The sequence below is a fragment of the Haliotis cracherodii genome, unplaced genomic scaffold, assembly GCF_022045235.1.
Source record: "Haliotis cracherodii isolate W230 unplaced genomic scaffold, xgHalCrac1.p SCAF_14, whole genome shotgun sequence".
Taxonomy (NCBI): domain Eukaryota; kingdom Metazoa; phylum Mollusca; class Gastropoda; order Lepetellida; family Haliotidae; genus Haliotis; species Haliotis cracherodii.
In genome coordinates this window covers 13860354-13885418 of record NW_027266269.1, presented here as the reverse complement: position 1 = coordinate 13885418, position 25065 = coordinate 13860354, and the positions used below count along the sequence as shown (strand labels likewise).

At 39.0% G+C, this 25065-nt stretch overlaps 1 pseudogene; it reads left to right on the top strand.

Moving 5' to 3' along the window:
• The first annotated feature begins 897 nt into the window (after nucleotides 1-897).
• Nucleotides 898-24952, top strand: LOC139460577 (uncharacterized; annotated as a pseudogene).
• The last annotated feature ends 113 nt before the right edge of the window (nucleotides 24953-25065 follow it).

The following is a 25065-nucleotide window of genomic DNA, read 5'->3' as shown; positions in this document are numbered from 1 at the left end:
AATAGGCGTCTCATAATCGGTAGGAGTGAAACGTGATTTTGTAAACACTATCCAAATATGGCGGAAAGTACGCTTCGGCCTTCGTGTTTGCGTATTTTTTTAAAAATTTCTGTTGTGGAGGGGTGTACAGACGTTGGTGAATTCGACTGTAGGTGAAGGTGTGTAAGAAAGATGGTTTATCTGTTTCATACTCAGATAGTTTCATGCCGTCGCAAAAAAACAGGAATATTGCTGACTGCAGAGTTAATCAGCGTCAACTCTCACTCACAAATATCATTTACGGAACTTTTGATTTCCCTTACTATACTAGCAAGCAGGTATCCTATTTCTGTCTGATACTGTGAACCCTACTTTCATAAAAATGCGTTTGGGGTTCTGTAAAAGTGTCCTACTCTGAAACTGAAATTTGTGTATGTTTCTATGATCATGTATTTATTATCAGTTTTGGTGTTAACCATATTTTAAAAAGCAAGAACCAGAAGGTTTAGAAGTTTAGACATTTGGATGCATATCAGTGAGTATACAAAAGGGTCAAGGCACCATGACAGCATTTCAACTTCAGGTTCCCCTTTTTCTTAGCATCTGTTGAACCAATGTTGTTTTTACTTTCAACATAAATGTCTTTCTCTGTAGTAAAGGCGAGGTTCTACACAGTCAATAAGTTATATTGACCTGATCTACAGTCATTTTGGTTATTAGTTGTACATGCTATTTATCAGCAGATATTGTGGGATATGGACCATCGTCAAACTCAGTCATGTCCACAACTGATGTCAGTATAGAAGACACTTTCTCATTGGAGTTTATCATCACTAGTGGATAGTTATTATAAGATTGCTACATTACTGTGTGTATCCAATTCAAGGATTCAAGAAATTCCACAGCTCTTTCTGTGATATGACATCAATATTGACACTAATATTGGCAAACATCAACTCGGCAGCATTCACTATGATGTATCTTTGACGATTTCCAATGTATGTCTTGCAGAATACAAAACATCGTTGACAACACCAGGTCCTGTGCAAACAGTTCGGGCAACAGGCCACACTACAGCAAAGGTCACAACACAATACCCAGGTAATGGTCCGTTTCCCAAAGCCTTTGTGATAGATCATATTTGCTAATACAAAGGTTGATAGTGTCAACATGACACTCGCACAATCAGTAATAGTCCTTCTTGGTGCCTAAACATTCAGTTACTGTACGTACATGTACTTCGTTGTCTTTGTGACCAACGGAATACAACATTATATTAAGGGTAAGTACAACTCCTCGAATGTCTGCCACATATTGCTCACATGTTCACATATGTTCTTGTTTGCAGATTATCTCCTGGTCGCTGACCAGAGCGAGAAGGCTTATCGCCTGAATCCGAACAATCACACAGTGAGAAAGTTTAAATGGAGACCCCATTGTAACTACTGGTCAACAGCATATGACAGGATGCTGGTATACTGGATGTGCGACGAGGGAGACATGGGCGTAGGGAAACTGATTTCAAATAGAATTGTTTACCAGAAGACGGTACCAACACCAGGTAATAATTGGGAATGTCACCAATGGTAAACTTAACGCGTCACTGACGTGTTTCCTATGTTAAAAACAATACGGAAAGAGGGAATAACTCAATTACCGTTAATACATTGCTTTCATTTGACTGTGTGGCTGTACGTTGATTGTTCAATTATTTACAAGCTATATGAGACCTAAAACTACATTTGATTCTGTGGCTGTGCGTTGATTGTTCAATTATTTACAGGCTACATGAGACCTAAAACTACTGGTTGCTGATTGGTTTGCTGTAAGCTGATTGGTCAATTATTTTCAGGCTATATGATACCCAAAACTACATTTGCATGTTTTATTCGGATGTATTTATGAAAAATGTTAAAAAAAAGTTTGTTTTCATTTGGGTTTTTTAGAGTCACAAGACTCAGTAGTTCCCCAGAGGTATGAAGACATCATTGTGTTACGCTTCAACTTAATTAGGGTGATAAATACCAAAATTAAGAACTTGTGGTACAATCGATGCTTTGAAAAAAAACTGAACTCATTTTGTAACGTCTGAGGCAGCAAAGTTAAGTGACATTCGTCATTCCTTGAATACCCTTGAATTGTCTTCTGGCCAATATCACTCACGAAGTACATGTGGTTCTTGAGATAATAATTAGTGAACTTTTTGTAAAATATGTTTTTTAAATATGTTAAGCCATACTAAATAATTACAGATACAAATGGTTTCTATGTATAGACACGTGGAAATTAGTTAAGAAACACCCGCATATTCTCAGACTGAGCAACTTTAGTGAACAGGTGCATGAAATGTGTAAAGGATTTAGGTACCAAATAAATTATTTAGTGACAAGAAAGGGTTGAGAAGAAACATAGTCAAGATTACCATGAAATAATGTGCTTTTTGGTGGACATGTTATAGATTTGTAAAATGACTTAATTTCATCGAAAAATGTGAGAATGCCACTTTTGTTGCACAAACTTTACTGTCAGTATCATACACACACCTGGTTCACCGAATGTAACAATAATGTCTTGCAAGACCAAATATTAACTTTCCATCAGTGTCTGTGTAACCTCCCTGAACCCGAACAACTGCTTCAAGACGCCCCCTAATTCTTTGGACCAATCTCTGGATTTGATCCTGGGGAATTCTGTTTCTTTCCTCATGCAAAGCAGCAGTCAATTCATTGAGTGTATGGACAGTGGGTCTCTTTGTCGGACAGGACGGCCTATAATGTCCCACAGATGCTCAGTGGGATTGAAATCTGAACTCATGGATGGCCATGGAACGGTCTCAACAGCGTTCTGTTGCAAACTCCAAGTGACAGCACGTGCTCTGAGAGGCCTGGCATTGTCATCCATTAAGATGGGTCTTGTGGTTAGATGATGATTATCAAAATGGGGGACAACAGCCCTCTCAAGCATCTCCTTTTGATAACGAGGCCCATTAAGGCTACCACGAATGGTGATGAGGTCTTGCAACCCAAGGAAATGCACCCCAATACCATGACTGACTCCCCCTGAAGGGAAACCGTCTCCTGGATATTGCGGGGAACTATGGCTGTACGACATCCACCATATGCAAATAAGAACCGACTCTCATCTGAAAAGTGAATCCTCCGTCATGATGCAATGTTCCAGCGAACACGTTGATTACACCAGCCAGGTCATGCTAATTTGTGAGTAGGAAACAGTTTAATACGTTTGTTTGGTCTTCTGACACTGTATCCTGCTGCTTTCAACCGATTTCTGACTGTCCTGAAGGAAAAGGCTCTCCCTGGTAACCACTGTTACTTTAAAGATGTGCTTGAGTCCCATGGACGGCGTCTAACAAGTCTCAACAATGCTCTATCCTCCCTTATTGTTCCTACGGGATCTGCAAGGTCTTGGACGATCTTTCACATTGTGTTTTGTTCAAGAGTCTTGACATGACGGAATTGATTGATTGATCATTTAAAGTTTTATAGGTGTTCGGGCAACTATGCCCATTTAATTTACACCTTGCCCATAATAAAGGTTTGTTTAGTACCTTAATATTTATAAACTAGTAAAACTGCCTCACACTTTAATATATGCGAGAAAGACATTCTGAACATCATGGCGAACATGGCGAACAATATAATGAGAGTCAATATTGAGAACTGTTAGAGGCTCAACCATTGCCTTATGCTGATTGACATACTTTTTTGAAATGATAGAAGGATTGCGCCCAAGTTGACGTCCGATTTGTCTGAAGGACATTCCTGCATTTCTCATGCCAATAATTTGCACCTTGTAGAAATGCCATGACAATTAGGTTACTGAATACAGAATACAAACTGAAGGAGAGAGTGTGACATGTCATGATTCCAAACTTGATTTCAACAATGTTGTCGGTTTGACATTGCCCGTGCATTGCGCGTCGTTAGACGTGCATTATATGTCTCCACACAAAGTCATGCTGTACAGCAAGATGCAATATGTCACAACGATCAATCAGTAGAATGCTGTTTTCTTAATTCACTGAATTATAGGTCCATGAATTAGGTGTTGCTTGATTAATTTCCATGTGTATAGATACATTTGTTGCTATAGAAGATTGGACAAGTTGGACATATTGAGCAACAGTGCCATAGCATGTGTTTGTTAGCAGATGGCATTCAACAAATTGTGTTCATATCTCCTCACACGTAAAAACGACGATGTTCTAGATATATCTTCCTGTATGTACATCTCAGGTCAACTTACTTTGCGTTGGTTTGTCGTGGACTCTTCCTTTGGAGCAATATTTGCATCAGACTTTACCAGAAGGTGCAAGATATACAGGATCAGTTGGAAGCGACAGAAATTTGGGAAGGTATCTCTTCTCGGGTCATCTAAGAAAAAGAATGAACGTATTACAGCAGACAAGCAAAACAGGTACTGTGATTCCTTTTCTATTTTTTTCTAATTTCTAATTAAACCTTTCTGTTTTACTTATACAAAATGACACTTTTGAAAGCAGCAAGATCCGTTCTACAATTAAATATTAAATACATATAGTAAAGACACGATGCTGCTGTTAAAGCAGCTCATGAAAATGGGGATGGTTTAATGTTGTGCCCAAATTTGAACTGCGAAATAATCCACAAACATCACATTAAAATGTAATAATTTGAAAACAAAATATACCATAGTAAGGAGAAACATTCATGACAAAGTTCATCTTCTTCAGTCTGGCAATTTCCCAAATGAAGACATTTACACCGGTTCACAATTGGAATATGAATGCTTTGTTGCATCCCATTGCATTAACTGAGCACAAAATGGCCGAGCTTAAATAGATTGTTCAATAGTGCTGTCGGTTTTGTTTCTCTTGTACAAATTAAGGTGTCATCATTGGTTGAAACAATAAATACGAGTCATAGGACTATAAAAAGAGCATATATCAAAATAACGCAAACTGACCTAATCTAGCCTGTCCTAACTGATATTGTGATTACGCTTAAAATGTACTTTTACAGGTAAAATGATGATAAACTTAGAAAATTTTCGTGTATTGTCATGCATGTATGAAATGGCCTATAACCTGAGGTAATTACCTAACACCTGTCCCGAGGTGATGACCTCACAGTCCCGTGCATTCTCCCAGGTACAAATGTCACCAAGTTGGGGGTGGTCTCAAACTATTGCTGTTATTGTACTTAATTGACATGTACGTTGATGGGTAACAATTTAGGATATGTACTGCATTATATTGGCTTGGAAACATGATGGAATAGTTAAGAGCAATAAAACGGGATAAGTATTGGAAGGTTGCGGTTTTGGAGTCAAGAAGTATTTGTTGTTCTACAGATGATTTCTTGAGGTAGTATTTATCTCCGCTAATGACGTACGTGCATCTGTATTTTTTATTGTTGTGTTATGTCTTGCCACGAACCCTTTACACTTAGCCAAGATAGGCACAGCAGGGTTGAGCCGACAATGTCTGACTGGCGTACGTAAGACAACGTGACCGTGTTGTGCCGCCAGCACATACTTGACTGGTTTCTTATTCAGCCGAATTTGCTCCATGAGTTGAACTTTCGTTTCATATGGCCTGAAGTCGACAATGTCATATATATATTTATGTAGGTCGCCTTCACACTACTCATGGTTTTGGCGACAGTATCTGATTCCCGGACGTTATATTAACTAGCGGTATCAATGACAATGACACTGACGTTGTTTGAAATGGGCAATAGCTGAAGTGCCATCCAGTCTATGAACACATCACCTCCTATAATTTCCTCATGAAAATCACCAGTTTTCTTTTTCGCCTCGAAAACAAGCGCACATCCATCAATAAGCCCCATATCATGGGTTGCGGCGTGCAAAACACTGACACAATTACCTTTACCTGATGGTACCAAGGGTGCTTTTTGTCCATCTGCCAATAGCCACATGTAGTCAGTGGAATGATTCACCAAGGTAAATTATCTGGACGCCCTGACTGTGATAGGTATGAGTGGTCCGAAGATAATGTGACCTCATAGACAAGATGAAAACCCCATAGCTTGGGCAGTTCTGTTATTCACCCTATCGAAATTAATAAATGGTTTCCCTCTAATGTGTATAGAACTTGTATACATTTCCTAGTAGAGATTCCATGTCGTGTACCGTCTATGGCTATGCAAGTGTAATGTAACATGCATCATGGGAGCAATGTTAACAAAACAAACGCAGCGTCATTTTGTCATTTGAGAAGAAGCACATGTAGAATTTTCTTAAAATGATTTTTGTATGTTGATTCGATGTCTAATGAAGACTACATTATTATCATTATAACGCACTCACGTGCGCATATTTCTATAGTCCGATTCAGACTGCCATCATTGGACTCAGAACTTCTTGTTTTCATTCGAATTTGTCTCCTGTAAACTTGTCGATAGGACTCCTTGTGACTGAAATACTTCAAACCACAGGTAGGTCGATCGGTATTTACTCGATATTTCAATAACAACAGTCTGTGAAAAATCAGTTTTCTAGCATTTCCGACATTCCTTTATTTCAGGTTTGTTGTCATCATGTATTGATAATAATCCATGTCCTTAATTGCATTGTATATATTTCTTAGGGTAATTTGTCAGTCCCGTCATGACCATATTCCAAGCTTGATATACAACGATTGCTGAATTTCATCGTTCCTAAACCTCCGTTAGATCCTATAATGCCCGATAATTGTTTTCTAGCATCATGATTGATGCTGGTGTTATCTTTATACAAGGAAACATCAGCTTCTTGCTGTTTGAAAGCAGGCCTGTTCTGAAGACGTGGTTGCTGCGATGGCATTGATTCTAAGTAAGATATTTACGAAAGCATGCCTTTCATGCATGACGGTATTTGTAACTGTCAACTGACTCGCTATGAAGTGAGAGGTCAGGGTTGGATTCACTATCACATCCAGTCAATAATAGCACAGAGTTGAAGAATAATAGTCTCAGACCTACTTGAATACCACCAGGCCGTATACTGGGTAGTTGATAAACAGTGTGTTACTAATACACCCCGATCTGCGAACATAATCCCTACTCCCATACTTCTACATAATGACCATTTGTGTTTATAGACACATCTGATTACCACAATTGGTGTCTTAGTCTTGTTCTTAATGACGTTGAAGAGCAGTACTCGCTGACTGCATCGTGTTTATATGTTACATAGAGCCGAGATATGTGATAACGGTATACAGACCACGTGCCGCTTATGAATGCAGCACATAAATACGTGTATATAGAACTTCGCTCATGGACATCATAGGAATGAAGCTATGGTCATTAGAGCATATGACGTATGGGTATTTGAACGTGAAATCCATACATCACTATGGTCAAAGTGTGTCTATATCTTTTTGGGTTAACATGAAATGGGTTATATAAATGGAGACTATTTATGAGAAATATGAAGTCTATTTTAAAGACACCTATAATGGCCGGTCTGTAGTTATCACTGACTTTCAGTGATTCATTCAAATAATTTTCACCGCTATTTTGCTTTTTACCCCGAATGGATTCTTTTTCGTCCGATAAGCGAGTGGGTATTCTCCGACCATGACGGTTTGAATCATATATTGTTGACATGTAACTGATGTGGAGTCATCTCCTCAGTGTACATAAGTATGTGCTGACACTATTGTGAAACTCTGTCTACATGTTAGGACAGTGTTGCAGCTTTTGCTATGTATTCTGTTTTATAATGTTTACATTTCAAAGGCAAGACACCAGGTTTGTGGAAATAAGGGTATGGTTCATTTTTGGAGCATATGTCATACGTTGTTCCATATGAACTGTTAACCTCTGCACAATGATATTTATCATTTTTAAAATTTGAGTTCAAAGTTCAACATTCTTTTTATACAATGTTGTGTTTACTTCAGGCAATTGCTGAACTGGTGCCTTGTCCACAGTTTGTGTTCCCTGCCAAATGACCATTTTAGTACTTCTCAAATGTGAGATCAGTTATTTTAAACCTTCACATCGTCAGGAGTGGGCTTACGTTTAAAAGGGATTAGATTTGATTCAATAGTACAGCTTTAAAAAAATATGTTACTTTTGGACGAGTTGCATGTATCAAACAACAGTGCATTTTGCGCATGCATCCAACTAACTTCACCTTCCCTTTCTTTTTATATGAGTAGGGGTGTTTATTAACATGCTGAAAGCTACTGTCTAAAATGTAAAACTGTTTTCATGATGTTGCTGTAGAACTTCCGAACTTCTATATTAAAATCATAATTATACTGATGCCTGTTTGCCGTTAGAATGTGACGCAGCCTCATTTGCTTTCTCATAGAGTTAGAGAGTTCCGAATTGTCGGCACCGTGTTGATATAGAAGGATTGTAAAACGCAGAATCCATGTTTCCAAAAGGAAATACGATGCGATTGACGTTAATTAATTCAACACCCGATAAATGTTCAATTCTGGCACAAAATAAAACGCCCCCACTTTATGAAAGCTCTTATAAATATCACATATATAATCACGTATATAAACATCACCCACGAAGAGTCTATCTCATGTTATCGTGACGTTTTCCATGTTCAGACACCTCTACTGGGGAGACGTACATCTACATAGGATCAACTACGATGGAAGTGGAAAGATGTCTTTCATGAAGATCCGTATAGTTCATTTTGCCATCGACTTCAGAGGTGTGTACAAAGTAAAAAAAAACTGCCACAGGCATGTAGAGTACCTGAATGTATACACGTGTATTGAACCTCCTGGTACCATGACACAATGGGTCTGTTGGCTTGTGCACAAGATGACCTGAGCAAGTTACTTACAACGTTTACAGTTAACACTTTTATCTCTACGACGATAACGTATTTGATATTGCCAATGGTTGTTAATCCAATGTTTGTATTATTCATTAAGTACGATGTCTTCCTCTAACTTCCTCCCGCTGCATCTACGTTTTCTGATATACACTACTGCCTAGAAGTTCATTCCCCTTACACGCATGGGCAACGCGTTACGCAACCAGTGTGCGTCGGGTTGGTCACGCGTGTGATACCCGTGTGCAACGCGTTGCACACGGGTGTGCACCCCGTCCGCCACTCGTGTGCAACGCGTGACACACTCATTAGAGGGGGAACAAACTTTTGACCAAACGAGGACCCGTCTTAAGCTGAACCTGGAGGTGGTAACAAGGAGAGTAATTTTTGTTATCCTGACGAAAAATGATAATGCACATGTATTTCCTAATGTCTCCTTTCTTTATGTGATTTTGTGGGAATAACATGAATACTGTTGTGATCAAATAGATGTGTTTTGTTTTATACGACCATTGCTTCTAAATCCGATGGTGTTAAGAGAATACATGGTCCTGGAACATGTTATTGCAATTGAAATGCTTTTATTGTGATTTGACATTAACCGTCTGTAGTACGACTTTCAGTGATAATATGTATGAGGTTTGGCGGCGCATTGTTTTTATTGGACCCTAATTTCTTTATGATGACTTGGACTCTTTATCACAGCTCCATAGCCGTGAGGCTGGAAAAGAGCAGCATGTAATTAATGAGGGTGGGTTATATCATTGAGGATACACTTGAGGGAGAGAATACTAATTACCGTACTACAGGAAGAGACCTGTAGACGTAAGCGCGGGGTTGTGTTTTAGCTGGCCGTTCGATAATGGCCGCCAGGAGAAGTGAGCTTTGACTGCGTCATCTAAAATAAATAATAAGAAACAGCAGTGTTATTTTCACGGTCTGTTGAATAAACTCCCAGTGCAACGGTCAATGTATCTTCTACTTGATCCTTGATACATCATTTTGGCATTCAAAATATATAGTATTTCAACGTACAAAAGAGCACTGATCTAAAGCAATTCCGCGGGAGTAGTTGTTACCTGTGCATTACTGTATTTTCTCAGTGAGTACCCGGATGATATAGCAGAAATCTAGACTTGTTCGCGACCTGTGCTCGCCATTCGTAAGCGCATTTTTATTGAAAGTAGAAGGACATATGGTCACACTGATCAACAAAAATGAAATACAGTTTTTGAAATGTAGGTATATTTGTGGGGAGCATCGGTAATGGTGATGCAGTTTTGATAAGTCACTTGCTTGGTAATTGTGCGATCTTCGTGTACACTATTTTGACTTGCAACACAAAGTAAATATTTCATCTGCACATTGCTTATTTTACCGTGTGTATATGTTTACATTCAAAATGTAAACAGATTTCACTAAGGAAATGTATTAAACGCCTAAATATTCAGTTTATTTTACAAATTAACTGAAAAATATGTCCATCTTTATTAATATGATAACGAATTCCAAATATTTGTTTATGTTTAATATCATCACCAAGTACAGTTCTGTATTGTTTGGCTTCTTTTCTTAGCATAATTAATATATTGTGATGTGTTTAAACTCTTTTGGTCGTCTTTATCATTTTTAGTCAGTCGGTTAAATAAATGAATGGATTATTCAGTCAATTTGTAAAATGACTGAAATATTTAGATATTTAATAAATTGCCTGAGTGAATCATATTTTACACATTGACTGTAACATATACACGCTTACAAAAGAAAATACTTGTGAAAACAACGTCTATCGCGCATCGAAAAACTTCCCAACCAAACGGAAAGGAACAAGAATGATTCTGTTCAAAGCTGCAGCGAATGAATGAAAACAAAATGCAAATATCATTATTACAACCTACCAAAGTTATAATGTATCCGGGAATATCAACATAAAGGAACAATATCCATTGCGTCTGCAGCTGTACAAAAATACTTATTCGATGTCAAATGTCTATGTGAGAATCAAATACTTTAATAATAATCATTTGGAAACAATATTTGGAATATATATGAAATATATTAAAATATTTAAATATATCGTTTTTAAACGTTATTTAAATGTATCGAATATTATAACCCGTGTCTGTTTCTTAACTGATCACTTAGTTTGTTTCAATTGTTTCACATAGGTGCCAAGTTAGCTGAGAAAGCCCACGTGACAACTATTTTTATAATGTCCACGGTTCTTAAAAACATACATTGAGTTAGATAACAATGAACAACCAGTCAGTGTATTATCGGTTACCCTTTGAACAAAGTATGTTGTTTTTACATCTGTACTTCACGCCATGATATGAGTGTATTCCCTAGGTTTAGTAACCCTACCTTCACATGTAAACACTTACTTTTGACATATCCACTGTGCAAGATAACAGTAATTAATCAATCAACGTATTTCCTGTTGATCCTTTGATGTCTGGGAATGATCAGTTGATTTACAAAAAAAGTAAATCAACTGATCATACATCTCTTGCTGGGCTGCCACGTGCATAATTCACATTCCACCTCACTTCAAACCTGGATTTAGATTAAATAATTACCCCAGGTACAAGAAAGACCAAATTTGAACCTTTATCCGGTAATCTGAGTGGTGCTACAACTGAGTATACATAATATAAATTCATTAACTGAGCAGCATGTGAATTACGACAAATACAGAAGTGTAGGGTTATACCAGAAAATGTGGATGACAACAAGGGAGTAGTAATTGTATCATCCACGCAATCCGAAATCCGCAAATGCTTTCACTCAGGGATACTTTTTTCATTATCAAACTGTAACAATCAGGGGTATTTCCAAATAACGACATCCGATGAGCTTTCGCCGTTATTTGTCTGTTTGTTTAGGCTGAAGAAATTAATTACCATGCGCCCTTTGTTGAAATCTTCATAGATCACGGGTAACCAATCAGTTTTCAAAAATGCGTAAGTTTATTTAGCTGTCCTTGCAGACTGGTAGCCCAGTCTCTTGTCACGCTCGGTTGCGTTAACGAGCAAATTGACTCACGGCAGCTAGTAAGCCCAAGCGGAAATCCAAAGGTCGTATTACCTGAAGAATCAACCTTCATTTGCGAAATATCTACTGCTCTTAAAATCAATATTTCTCCCAATACTAAAATTCAGAACTTTCTAACCAAGGATTACCAGTTGAAACTGGTCGACGGCTGAACATTCCCAGGGAAGACAGCCAGTGTCCACTCTGTGATTCTATCGCTGTGGGAGATGAACTGCATTATTCATTCCGATGTGAAGCTTTACACCAACGGCGATATGAACTCTTAAATAAGCAATATCTTAAGTTTCCAAACATTTAAGAAAATTATGACCACTAACAGTGTAAGAAATCTAAAAGGCCTATCTAAATTCCTTAACAATGTGTACAATACAATTGGTAAATTGTATTAGTATCCACGTATCCTATTTTTATTATTTTTGTTAAATTGTACATAATAATAATTATTTGTAGATAATAATTGTAGATAATTGTATGTCATGTTATTCTAAGAATAAATGAGTTTGAGTTTGAGTTCGACACCCGAGAAGAAGCCAGAGATTAGTGCTCCTTTTTGAATAGTTTACAATCATGTGTTTTAGGGTTAGCTGTGTTGGCTTAAACGTATTTTTATTTCAAAAGAAATCTGGATCGGTAAACAAGCAAAACTTGCTTATGTAATACCTCTCCAGGTAACAACTTAACAACAGCTGGATATATATATATAAGAGAGTGATGAACATAAACATACAAAATGCACAAATGAAATACACGAAGCCAGTACACTGAAGCAAGTGGTGTCTGTGAAATAAGGTAATGCAGTTTTCCTTTACTACATGCATAAAATTAAGCTACTCAAACCTTTTGCTTTTGACAATGATGTCATGAACTGATTTAAGAAGAGTCATGTTTGTAGAACTGCTTAACTACTGCCATGTAATATCATGTTTAGACCATACCCATGTGTGTAGAAATACACAGTGTTTCTGATATTATCGTATTTTTTAACAGTTATAGAAAAAGTGAATTGCATCTTCAAGGTGATATCCACAAGTACAGTCTGGTATGTCTGATACATGTCGTCTAAACTTATCAGCGTTTAAGTCACTGCAGCCGAGCCTAAGGCGACAGTGGACAATTTGGCATGATCTATGAAAATATTTGAAGTCAAAATTATTAATAATTGCATCAGAACGATTAATTAAGGATTTGATTTCTTTTAATGAGCGAGCATTAGTTACTTCATCGGATAGAGGGTTCCGCAGGTTGATCATATCCAGAAGAAATGATAATAAGCATAGGTCTGTGTTCTACATTTGATTGTTTGTATGTTGAATCTTTTTCTAAGGTTATATTTGCTGTTATCAGAGAATTGAATATACACTTTTCAAATATTTTGGCTAAGCAACTTGTGAGTGCTACAGGTCTATGATTTGGGCATTCATGTTCATCGCTGACACTGACACCGCATCAGCCCGGCAGTGGACTTGACACAGTTATTTGCGCACTGATTATATAACTCCTACAGACAGGTGGGGTGGTTGTTCAAAGCGAAACGGACGACCCCGTCTGTTATCTAATAAATGCTGTGCGGCGCCTTTGATCTTGCCTCCAACCATACATCTTATAGTAGTAAACGACGATCAGGATGGTGTTTGCACTTCTTTATTTAATCATTACGCTTTTTTACCCTAATAGTATAAGTGCTTCCCCGTGTGCGAGATAGGCTAAAGTCGGAAAGCGCACGTTAAATCTCCGAGGTACCTATCTACCAGAACTTTATTTGCTGTTCTGGTCATACATAAATATATGTAAGTTACGTACATGGGGAGGCTAGATTATTTACAGCTTACAGCAATATAGTGCAAATATTATGTTCAAAAAAAGAAAACGTTGATAGATCTATAACACACTTTTTGTACTTTTAAACAAACTGTGGACTTTTAAGACATTTTCGCTTATTGTAATAACATCTAGCTAACCAATCATGTCTATCTATGAAATCTACAAGCATAGTTGCTGTCAAACCTAAAAAACATATACAGGGAGGTAAGTTTTGACTTGACAAGCACCTTAAAGGGGCACTGATCTAACGCCATTTCCCGGACTGGTTGTTGCCTTTGTTATTGTTTTTTCCCCCGTGAGTACCCGGATGATACGCAACGCAACTGAGCGTGACCAGAGACTGGGCTACCGTCTGCAAGGACAGCTAAATAAACTTGGAGGCTGGAGGCAATATTTGTTTTACGCATTTTTGAATAAACACTGATTGGTTAAATGTGATCTATAAAGATTCGACAAAGGGCGCATGTTAATTAATTTCTTCAGCCTAAACAAACAGACAAAAAGAACGGCGGAGCTCATCGGAAGTCGTCATTTGGAAATACCCCAGATGGTTATAGTTTAATACTAAAAAAAAGTATCCATGCAGTGAAAGCATTTTCGGATTTCGGATTGCGTCGATAATACGATTACTACTCCCTTGTTGTCATCCACGTTTTCTCGTATAAACCTACACTTGTGTATTTGTCGTCATTCACTTGATGCTCAGTTAATGAATTTATTACAGGTACAATTAGTGGTAGCACCACTTAGATTACCTGACAAAGGTTCTCATTTGGCATTTATTGTGTCTGGGGTAATTATTCAATCTAAATCCAGGTTTGAAGTGAGGTGAAATGTGCGTTATGTAATATTCACGTGGCAGCCCAGCAAGAGATGAATGATCAGTTGATTTACTTTTTTAGGTAAATCAACGGATCGTTCCTAGTCATCAAAGGATTAACAGAAAATACGTTGATTGATTAATCACTGTTATCTTGCACCAGTGGATATGTCAAAAGTGAGTGTTTACATGTCTAGGTTTACTAAAACAAAGGGAATACACTCATATCATGGCGTGAAGTGCCGATGTAAAAACAACATACTTTGTTCAAAGGGTTAACTGATAATACGTTGATTGGTTGCTCATTGTTATCAAACTCAGTGGATTTTTTAGGAACCGTGGACGTTATGAAAATAGTTGTCACGTGGCCTTTCTCAGCCAACCCTTGAGACTTGACACCTATGTGAAACACCTGAAACAATCCAAGTGATCAGTTGAGAAACGAACACTGGTGATAATATCCCGAAACAATATATATCTTTTAGAATATTTGATAGTTACAGAGACACGTGACATCGAATAAGTTATTTTGTATAGCTGCAGATGAGTAGGACATTATTCCTTTGTGTGGATATTCACGGATACATTCCTCGAACAAGGAAGCTGCTTATTTATACACATAAATTTGGTAAGTTGTAATTATGGTATTTGCATTTTGTTTTCCTTCATTTGAACCGATTCGTTCTTGTATCTCTACGTCTTGGTTGGGAAATTCTTCAATGCGCGATAGACGTTGTTTTCACAGGTCATTTCCTTTGTAAGCGTGTATAGATTACCGTCAATTTGTAAACAGTGATTCTCTCAGACAATTTATAAAATGTGTAAATATTTCAGTCACTTTGACTAAAAAATCTGTCCAGATTGATTAAGACGATCAAAAGGGCCTACAAACATCACAACAGATTATTATGTAGGATTAGAAGCCAAACAACATAGAAATGTACTTTTCAACGTAACATTTTCAGTCTCTTGGTGATGACATTAAACATCAAAATGTTTGGAATTCGTTATCATAATAATACAGATGGAAATGTTTTTCAGTCACTTTATAAAATAACTGAATATTTATACGTTTAATAAATATGTTACACATTTTGACAGTAAAAAAATATACACACTATAAAAAAAGCAATGCTCAGATGAAATATTTACTTTGTGTTGCAAGTCAAAATAGTGTAAACGAAAATCTCAAAATTACCAAGCAAGTGACTTATCAAAACTTCGTCACCATTACCGATGCTACCCACAAAAATACCTACATTTCCTTATCATCTCGAAAACTGTATTTCATTTTGTTGATCAATGTGACCATACGCTCTTATTACTACCGGTATCCATAAAAGTGACTAATGCGCTTACGAATGGCGCAACAGTGGTCGCGAGCTAGTCTAGATTTCTGCTCTACATCCGGGTACTCACTGGGAAAAAACAATAACAAAGGCAACAACCAGTCCCGGGGAATTGCGTTAGATCAGTGCTCCTTTAAGGTGAGTTTACTTTTAAACTGTCAAAAGCTATTGTCCCTTCAATACTAGTATAAGTCTGGAAGCTGTCTCTCGGACTGTTATGAGTTATGATGTATTTTATGATATAACTGGGGAATGTTCAAATTAGTTACTGTCATTTAATCCAACGTTCTAACTGTCAACTGTCTCAACAGGATCATAGGTTTGGTTATATATCTCCTCCCTGTCTCTATGTCTTAAGTTGGTAATCGGTAACTGCGGTCCAAATGTATCAACTTATTCATCTATTGTTGCAAACTTGACTGATTTAAACATATCTTATTGATCATGAACTACTCAGTCAGTCAAGCACCTGTATCAGAAATGTAAAACCAGCCATGTTTCATGTAGTCCCAATATCACTGAAAAATGCCGATGTAACGTGACATATAAATTTACTCACAGACAATATATTTTTCGTGAGAGTGAAGCACAATTTTATTAAAGTTTTATTAACAATTTCATAAACTATAATAATATTAATATTAAAATTCATCATCACTTGCCAAGTTTATGAAAATGTCCCCATTTGGGAGATGTCACATATAAACAAGGATTCGAACTAAATTTGATCGTCTTTGACACTGAGGTTTATCCCCACTTTGCCAGCAAACTGCAGTAGATTAACAGTGAGTGAGTGAGCATCGTTTCTATGTTTATACAAGAAAAGATGTCATGCCAAAAACGCTCACAGTAGTTAGTGAGTAAACTCACGACCTGTCATGACCTGGTTGAGTGACTTCCTCCAATCAACATGAAAGGATTACCCACAGAGAAAGAAAGGATTAAAGTCACCCATAAATCTTCTCCTAACGTAGTACTCCAACTTCTAAATGCCTCTCAAAGAAGGATTAAAATCCTAAAGATATCCTATCTACATGGTATAGGTACTCACAACCTCTAATAATAAACTGTTACGTTTGGTATCCCCAGCAATACTCACCATGGTCATTGGGCAAATGTAAAAATCACAAACCCTAACGAGATTCTGTCAACATGGTCACACCCGGTGATTGTGAAGATCTCAAATTCTATCAACTGTCAGACAGCATGGCTGTTCATATTCATTTACAACATCCTCTTATAATTAGTATAAAAGTGTCCCACACAAAACCTTTTATTTATTCTTTCAAAATACAACACAGAAAGTGGGGTGTGGGGAAATGGGACATATTCCTACGTGAAATAATGAGACATTAGTAGTGGTGACGGCTATATCATAATTGTACTGTCTAAAGCATAAATTTGGCGAACGAAAAAAGTTATATTTGCAATCAAATGGAATGACTCGTGTGGGCAAATGAATATGTTCGCAATCCACAAACAATCATTTTATTAATGGCGAACATTTACCAACCCGCGACAATCGTGTCAACACGGGGGTTCCCCTAGCAATAAACTCGCATCTTAATTCACTACTGTTCTACTATCGGCTAGCCACAATGGCTAGGCTGGACCCTAGTGGAATGGTTCATGCCATAAAAGTCTAGCAACCGAACACTAATTAAGATGGGCCGACCTTGTATTTACGGTCTGGTGAGCACAGCTCAATGGCCGCTCATTAACTCAAATTTCACATCTCACTGTTTTGTTTTATCTCACTATTCATTTGATAAATTTGTCAACTTCAACTGGAACCCGGTCCCGTGTTACACGCGTGGCACACGCGTGTGCAACGGGTTGCACACGCGACGCACACCCGTTGCACACCCGTGTCCAACGGGTGCTCACCCCGTGTGCAACCCGTTGAGCACCCGTGTCACATGCGTGTTACACGCGTTCTCAACGCGTGTTAGGGGAATGAACTTTTAGGCAGTAGTGTAACTACATGCACATCCCTCCCCATCACGTTCCGTGTGTTTATAGATATTAAGCCGCCTTCCTCGTTCCTCTAAGCAGTATATGGTTTACACCTGTAACCCTATACTCACACTTATGTTGCCACATGCTGTATTTCAATTGCTAATTATGTATAACCCGGATCCCTCAGATGATCAAGTGAACGACTGTACCAGGAGGATTGATAAGATAAATAACCACTAGACATTATTAAATTTTTAACGATCAAAAGAAAGTATACATGGATAAACATGGACTGTTCATTTAGTGGAAACCGAGAAAATGTAAAACACATTTCTTCTGAAATGTATTTTGAAGTCTCAAAGGCAGCGGTGTGGATTGTGAGTTGAATTAACAAAAATCATTCTAACCAGCAAACTGGTCGCCTCTAATGACGCTCAATAGAGTGTTCAAATCCTATTCTAACGCAAGTCCCATGTCCCGATAGATGACCTAAATCCATATTTCTGTTGTACAGCAAACCACAATCCTATCATGTTCGGATGCAAAAAGTCCCAGTTCACCACAATGGAGCTGTCTCTGAAGCCCACTGTCCTGACGCAGATAGTCATGCGTGGTGTGAATTGCGAGAGACTCTTCGTTATTGCGGGGTCTGCCTACTTCAGAAATCATAATCAAAGGTAAGTGTTTTCTGGCGTCACATTTGTGTAGGTATTCACCCTCATCTATGTTTGTTGATCGCGCTCAGCAATAGTCCAGCTATATGACCAAGGTCCGTAAATACTAGTAATCGAGTCTGGACCAGACAATCCAGTGATAGACATCATGGGCATCGATCTACTAAATTGGGATACGCTGACATGCATCAACCATGGGTTATGAACACTGTGAAGATGATCAGATGTCACGCTATTGACTCTTGCCTTTTTTCAATCATTTACGCAATGATATTTAGAACAGTTTTTCATTTACAAAAGACTTTATTTCAACTTAATTCGAATTGATTAAAGATGGATATTCAGTTTAGTTGTGTATATCTTTAGCTCACCTGACAAAAATTGAAGAGACCTTTACTCAATCCTTTTGTCCGTCTTCTGCGGTAAACAGTTTGTTCTTAGAATCAATTAGACGAATAAAACTGCAACTTAAGATGTTTGCTCCTACCAGTAATTCCAACCCAGTTTGCCGAATTTGTTAGATTTGGCCTTGTCCATACAGAAAGCAGAAACTGTTTATTACTCAGAAATGTTCAAACAATGACATTTGATTCGTGAGTGGTTGGGATCAACACATATGTTCAGTTTTTTAGATATGTTGATTTTGTCTTATAAAGTATTTCCTGTAAACTTCACTTGTTTGTTCACACCAAAGATGTTCGACACGGTCATAACTTAGTCTTTTTTTGTTCAAAATACAATTTGGTCCATGTGTAGTAAGTAGATTTACGCGGTATTTGAAAGTTTAACCATGATTTTATGCTTGACTTTGGCCATACTGACACTTGAAAAATCTTATGACTATTTGGGCAATTTATTACAGAACAAAAAGCAATGTCATAGTTCTTATTATGGGATTCAACACATTTTTTTCTTTTTGTTTGCAATATTTGATATTTTTACATTGTTTTGACCATTGTCTCTTTCAAATTGCATACTTGGTTGTGTCTGAAAATGCCAGTGTTCTCTACTCAACTTGTTCATGTTTATTTCTCCCTGTGATGACATCATATTTTGTCCAAGTTGTAAGAGTTAAGTGTTTACTCCTTTAAATACTACCAACATAAAATAAGGGAACTGATGAGATAGTGGTGAAGGTTATAAATGATCGTCAATGTAATTTTCTTTGTTTATAATAACACAAAACTGCCTGTTCGCATCTGTATTAGTGACGCTTGGTATGCTTGGTATGCTTGTCACATGCACGTACGCTGGTCCAAGGTAATCACAACTTCAGCACTAGTGCTGCGTCACACGCAGTAGCAACACAGCTTCTATATTAAAGTAACCCCATATAGCATAGTTAAGCAACATTCTATCATTTGATATCAAACTCATTTATGTTCTAAACGTGGTATTTCCATTTAAAGCTTATACTGAGTTACGTGTGTTGACATTTGGTACTTCCGTGCATGCGCAACACATGCTACTTCCGTTTGTGAATCAAGCCTTCTTTTAGTTACATATATTGACATTCGGTACTTCCGCTCATGCGCAGCAGTAATGTTGTTCGCCATTCTGTATGCTTTGTTCAGCCGAAGAAATATTTACGACTAATCTCGCATCATCGCCATTGTCAGTTGCGTGGACGCACAAGAATTTGTTTTAATACATGTACAAATCATGCCTCCGACTCGTAGACAGAAGACCTTCTAGCACCACCACCCGATGCCAGCAGTAGGGATGAACTAAGCAATGATAAACACGCCACTTCCAAAGTGCCAGTCGTCAGCAACATTCAAATCCGATCCTAATCTGTTTTCTCCAGAAATTTCACCGGATAATTGTATATACCAGCGACATCATGTGACTTCGACCACCGCAAGGTTTGACGAGGAGACGGTTGCAGGAATTGAAAACAAATAACCTAAACAAAGCGTTAGATAACAGTGGTGGCAGTACCCCGTCGCAGCATCCCTAAACTGATGAATCCGTGGCGAATCTAGGGACCACTGCAGACCAGGGAGTGTTGTCAACATTGGTGTCTACAGTTGTTACCGTTACAGAAACAGGTAGCGACACTGTCACAGAAAGTCAACACCAACAGTCAGGCCAACGCAGCAAGAATGTGCCAATCTCAAGTCAGCTTGAACCACCATACATGCCACAGACGGGACCTTTCACACTCGGTTCCGCTAGATTTGCAACAGACGACCCCTTGGCTTTCAGAAGTAACAACCCTGCAACAGTCAACAAAACCACATTCACTAGTGTACGGAATGTGGTGATCGTCTCACCGAATCTAGGGAAACAGATCTGGGAGGGTAAAAATATCAATCTGGCATTACTTATGATCCCAGATGTAATGTCTTCTTCCACAAGGACATTTGCGGTCAACAACATAAAGATGCCCCTAAAACCATAGGATGACACCAAGATGACCATGCCATTGACTATCAACATGTTCGTCGTTGCCTTCGGCAGATGTAAAAGCATTATGTGTGGCCACAGCGAGACAAGGAGATGGACAAATATGAGCGTTGCATCCCGGAGATGCATGCCCAGTATGGCAACCAAATGCAACTAGGAGTATCATCGCAGGTTTTCCGCTAAGACAGTAGTCCTGCTTGAGCAACAGAACTGGGAAGTGGATTGGAGTAAGGTGGACACAGACCTTTACAGGGTGATATTCAAAGGCCAGGGTGTCAAGGCTTGTCAGCTGTGACGGGATATAGGTCGCAGGACAGAATTTCGCTCCCTTGTGGTTATTAACCATGCTAACAGGTACACCACCAACCAACAACTACCTGCGTATGACACACAAGAAACGACGGCAGGGCCAGTGGAACGACGCACTGTCTATCGATATTGACGCCCCTTCGTCATCCACCGGGGATTACCCATGTGTAACAATACAATGCACTCATTCATGGACTGACTCATGGTTTCCTAACCGGTTATGAAAATCAACCGACCAACACCAGAACTGTCAGCTGGAAACAACCCAGAGGTGGTAGTTACACTCTTGCAGAAGAAACTTAACAAAGGTTTTCTGATATGACCTTTTCAGCACACCCCATGTCCTTCCCACAGAGTCAACCCAATTTGCATGGTTGGAGGGAAGAAATCCGGAAAGAAGCAGTTGATTGTGGAATCATCATCACACAATGAACCAACATCCTGGTCTTAACTCGTTAATCAGCAAGGAAGACGATTCACTGACCTACATGTGTGTGAAGGTTGATGATGCTATCAAGATCACCAAGTGTACTGGCCTTAGGGCGCACATTTGCAGATTCGACATTGCAGATGCCTTTAAACTAATTCCCATACACACTTCTATGTGGCATCTACACGGAATTCAATGGGATGAAGACTTCTATTACGATACAAGGTTATATGCCTAGAGTATTTGGGCATTGTGCATCTTTGTGACAAAGTTGTCAGAATTCTGCAGATAAAGGAATCAATTGATGGCAAAAAGAAAATCACCAAACGAAATCTTCTCAGTGTTCTGGGACACCTAAACTTTGCAATGCAAATCATTCGTCCAGGACGCTCCTTTGTCAGCTACCTTCTCAAACCAGCCCATTCTGTGCCCGAACTACATCATCATATCTCTCTGACCATTGTATTGTTGTGTTGACCTAAACATGGGGAGAACTTTCCGCAGCCAATGGAATTGAAAATCCCTTTTCTTGAAAGACAGGATATCTACTCTTCAGTTTCAGCTGTTCACTGATGCTGCTGCCTCTGTCGGCTGTTGTGCCCACTTTCAAGGGAAATGGTGTGCAGACAGGTGGCCACAACAGCTGTTCAACCTAACAGGAGGGGACATGTCAATGGCTTTATTGGAACTTTACCCAATGTTCATGGCATCATCATCGTGGGATCACCTGTGGATTTCGAGCAGAATCTGTTTAATGTACATGTGCCAGGTCGAGACCACCTTACAGCAGATGCTTTGTACCGTTTACAGATACAGAAGTTCCGTTAGCTAGCTCCAAAGGCGGTCTGTAAAGAAGATATCTAGCGCAAAAACAAACCAAACAAAATACGCCTTCCAGTAACAATTATGGTGTTTCAAAAATTAGTACTGACCTTGAACAATGGCATGTTTTCGCAATACATGGACATCATGCTCAAAGCAGCCTTTTGTACAGTTTTCTTTGCCATTTTACGTTGTGGGGAGCTGACATACAATCAGTTTGATCCTAGAGTGAATCTGTCTGATGCGTCTGTTCAATTTGCGGTTGACTACACCAAGTTCGAACAAACACTCAAAACCTCAACAACAGACAACTACCGGAGGGATGTGACCCTCACTGTACATACAGTAAAACATATGTGCTTGCTGCCCTGTTGTGCAATGCGTGGTCATATATCACAACGAATAGAGAGTGAAGCTCATCCTCAAGACACATTGTTTGTCATGCTGGAAGGTACAGCTTCTTCTAGACTTGTGATTGTTAATAGCCTGAAGTCCACACTTACCACAGCCAGACTGGATCATGAACTGTTTAACAGCCACTCGTGCAGTACATTCATACCTCTCAGAATACCATAGCTCACGCTCAAAATGCCATGTGTTGCATGCCGAGTAGAGAGTCATGTGTATGTTAGCAGATACACTGTAAGTCAGTATTTGTGCACGCTGGAATAACAGCATTTGTTCTCCATGTTTGTTCATTGTAATTTTTTCATAACCATCTACTTCATGTTGGGGGTATTTTTAGTAATAAAGCAATTATTTCTGCATGCTGGGGTCAGTAATGACTGATGCTCGGTCAAGCAGCTTCTCATGTTGGCAGGTGCTGGGCCCCTTGCGTACACTCACCTCACAGATGCTCTATTGGCGACATGTCAGGGGACTTAGCAGGCCAGTCCACTATCCGTATATCTTCCAGTCGGGGTTAATCGGTGACGACCTGGGCACGTTGTGATCTGGCATTGTCATGTTGCAGTTCCAAATTTCTGCCGATAAATCGAGTAAATGCAGTAAGACAGGACTCAAAGTCATGTCAACATGTCACTGGCTAGTCAAATTTCACAATAACCAAATCAGTAGCCTGTCATGTGTCATACCACTCCACACCATAATGCTATCAGGTGCGGTCAGGTAGCCCTGTGGTTAAAGCGTTCGCTCGTCATGCCGAAGACCCGGGTTCGATTCCCGACATGGGTACAATGTGTGAAGCCCATTTCTGGTGTCCCCCCTCCGTGATGTTGCTGGAATATATCTAAAAGCGGCGTAAAACCACACTCACTCACCCGTAACGCTACCGCTCTTATACCGATAATCGTCAAGAATTGCTGCCGTGGCATACCACTCGCAGCTACGTCGCCAACAGCGTTTTCTGCCATCTGTGAATCGGAGGCAAGACCTTATTTCGTCTGTATGATGGTGTCATGCCATTGGCGCACAGCCCGTCCCTGGTATTGCCCAGCCCACCCCAATCTTTGCCGCCTATGGTTCGCTGTTGCGCTTTGCGTTTTTAACGGTACATGTTAAAATTCACTTCCTGTTATTCAACTGAACTGTCTATTGACAACAGGAGTAGATTTGAATCTATTGCATAGTGCAATTAGTGTAGTGAGATGATCTTATCTGGGTGTCGCTTTTATGCTTACCACGTCCTGGCTACATTGCAAACCCACCCACAGACGAGAAAATACATTTTTTATTTGCCAAACATTCGGCCAAATTGGGATATTGACTCCCCCCCTCTATCCTACCCACAAATCCACATTTTATCTATTCATATAAATACCGTCTCGTAGTCATTTCAAACATGTGCTTAAATAGCTCAATTGCATTTGTGATAGGGGCCCACAAGTTGATTTCTGTGCGCACGTTGTGAAATTTCATTCTGATTAGATGTTGCGTTCAAATATACACCTCAACAATAGCTGCATTCAGTACTTTAGTTCCCTTATGTCTTGTCGACAGCTTGTGTTCAGTTGCTGCCTTTGTTGTCATTTTGAACTGCAAATTGTTAGGAAGTGTCGGCGAATCAGTTGTACTGAATTAAAAAATTTTAAACTATTAATAAATTTAAACAAATACAATATCAATGCTAGGTATGAACAGTACATTTGTACAGATTAAATTGACATTGACATCACGGGGAATCCTAGCCAAGAGGATAACTTGGCCTGTGAGGTTCTCGCTGATCTGGACATGAACCCTGGTACCGAAATCCATGTATGCTTCTTCTCTTACTCAGAGGTCTTACTCTTGTACGAGACGGGAAGAAGAGAGAAGTGAAATGGAGGAAACAGATACCAATAGATGATAATATCTTCGTAACTCCCCTCTGCTGACGAGGCGGCCAGTACCAGCACACAACTACTAGCCTGGGACCTTGTCTTAAAAAAGAAATACATGTATTTATAAAATGGTGAGAGACTTCTGTACAGTTTAGAGTTAAGAAGCAGAAACGATTGGGGTCAGCCTCAGTGATGTGAGAAAAGTTTTCATTTTTAAAATTGTTTTAATGCATTTTTCTCGTTTTGGGTGCTTGTGGTAAGAGTGGGTTTAGGGGATCAGGTGGTCAGGGGATCAGGTGGTCAGGCCCGGCGGATCAGGTGGTCAGGGGATCAGGTGGTCAGGCCC